Below are 2,152 nucleotides of genomic sequence, written 5' to 3' on the forward strand. Positions count from 1 at the left end.
AAACCCTCCTTGACTTAAAAAAAAAAAAAAAAAAGGCCCACAATAATCAACATTTATGATCGCACAGTTTCAGGGGGCTAGATTTGGCAGCAGCTTAGCTGGGCAGCCTGGCCTGGGATCTCTCCCGAGGCTGCATTCAGGATGTGGACTAAGCTGTAGGGTTAGGCTCTGCTGGAGCTGGAGCAGGTGCTTCCCAAGTGGCCACTCCCAGGGATGGCAAGTGGTGGCTGGGGGTTGAAAGGCCTCAGATCCTTCCCATACTCCTTGGCTTTTGAAGGAACTCATTTCCTTTGGAAACTACAAGTGTTATTTTATAGAAACGTTTAGTACTCACCAAGGCCCTCGGTGGAACTGGCTGAAAATAGCAGCAGACTCACTCAAAAAAGAGTTGGAGAGATCCATGGCAGGAAAGAGAAATTAAGGGAAGGTAGAACGCTTAGGAGAGCTTGAAAACCCAAAGGGTAACCGGTTTCTATCTTATTATAATAGATCCTTGAATTGATCTAGAATTTTCTGCTAAGTTCTTAAAGGGTTGTATCTGTAGAGGGATTTAGAGCAGTCTTTTTTGCAGGGGTGGAGGAAAGGGGGGTATCTGTAGAAAATGCTCAAATTTACCTTAGTGTGCTTATGGAGACATTTATACATACTCTACCTTGTTCTAGAAAACAGGTAAGATAGCTTATTATCGTGCAGTAGCAACTAAGAAATAAAACAAGGTGTTGGACTGGGTGGGGCGGGTGGGGAGGGAGGTTCAGATGCGTGGCACTTACCTGGTCTGGTTTTGTAAGGCGTGGTGTGGACAGACCCCGTGGAAATCCTCATAAAGGCTGATTCCCTTTTGGTAATTATTTAACAGCCCTGAATTAAAGGCCGTAGTTCCTGGCTGGACTGAACTGAAGGGAACTGAAGTCTTCAGTGTGGACTAAATACTTAACTAGACAGAAGCTCTTCAGCGCAGCCAAGTTCAGTAGCAGGCTGGAGGGTGTGTGCAGCAGTTTCTAGCCTGCCTAGGGCTTGGTGCTTCTGTCTCCAGTCAGTTTGTTCTGTTTTTTTACTACAGTCACCCACAGGACTGAATCTGCCTGGTGTCCTTGGGGGCGGGGTGCCCTGGGCCACTTCTCACCTCTCCTTAAGTCACTGATGGGGCCGATTAGCCTGCATTGAAGTTTCATTGTTGTAACTTTTTTCCCTTATTTCAAGGCAATACATTTTCAGGATTGAAAATTTAAAACAACAACAACAACATGTTTTAGCACAAATAAGAAAAGAATAAGCCCCTGCAATCCCTCTCTAGATGGAGATGTCTCCTGTTGACAGTTCCTTAGGGTCTCTTTGGTTTCTGTGGGCAGGGGGATACTACTTGCAACTATTTCTTCATCTGTACGCCATCAATATCCCTGTGCTTTTCTCATAGTCCTGCAAGTGTAAACAAACTAATACATCAGTAATGTGGAAATTATGTTGCTGATCTGGTGATATGAAATGTTTAGAAAGAGTACAGCTTCCCCTCCAACCTGATACAACAGTGATTTCATTAGACATATTCCTTCCCACTCTTTGTTCCATGCCACGAGGCAAAATTTGAAGATGCGGAGAAAGCATTCCCAGGGAAGCCAGCGAAGGTGAAATGGGAGCTTCTAATTTAGAGAATCTTAACTTGGGGTGCATTTGCTTTAGCCCATCCATGTTGCCTTTTGTACCCCACAGTGGAGAACACGCAGCTGACCCTGAACCTGCAGACGGAGAACAAAGGCAGTGTTGTCTCAGGCGGAGAGCTGACAATTTTCCTGGACGGGCCGACTGTTGATCTGGGAAGTGTGCCTAATGGCAGTGCCGTGACAGACGGTGAGTGCCGCCCTGCTCCTCAGGGCTGTGCTGGGATGGGGTGGGGCTGGGCAGGGGCCAGGAGGTGCTGAGAGCTTGGTTCTCTACTAGGCGTCTCGGTTTGAGTACCGCTCAGCCTGGCCCATAGCTAGCCCCGACTCTTCTTAGCACCCTGGATCAATATCACGACATGGATTTTCAAGGGCCGCTTTCTGATCAAGGGCCACAATAAATGTCCAGTCTCTGTAAATTGTGTAATTGTTTGGTTTGATAGCAGAGAAAAACATCTTTCATCCCATGTGGACTTTGGAAAATGAGATATCTTTAT

General features: G+C 46.4%; 1 protein-coding gene across 1 annotated transcript in view; it reads left to right on the forward strand.

Moving 5' to 3' along the window:
* The first annotated feature begins 308 nt into the window (after window positions 1–308).
* Window positions 309–2,152, forward strand: part of WWP2 (WW domain containing E3 ubiquitin protein ligase 2) — a 122,049-nt gene continuing 120,205 nt past the window's right edge. Inside the window, exons 1-2 of the mRNA XM_011961549.1 lie at window positions 309–461; window positions 1,708–1,845. The gene's annotated coding sequence lies outside the window, so the exon portion shown is untranslated. The remainder of the gene's footprint in view (window positions 462–1,707; window positions 1,846–2,152) is intronic.

Source organism: Colobus angolensis, unplaced genomic scaffold (assembly GCF_000951035.1).
Source record: "Colobus angolensis palliatus isolate OR3802 unplaced genomic scaffold, Cang.pa_1.0 Scaffold116, whole genome shotgun sequence".
NCBI classification, from domain to species: Eukaryota; Metazoa; Chordata; class Mammalia; order Primates; family Cercopithecidae; genus Colobus; species Colobus angolensis.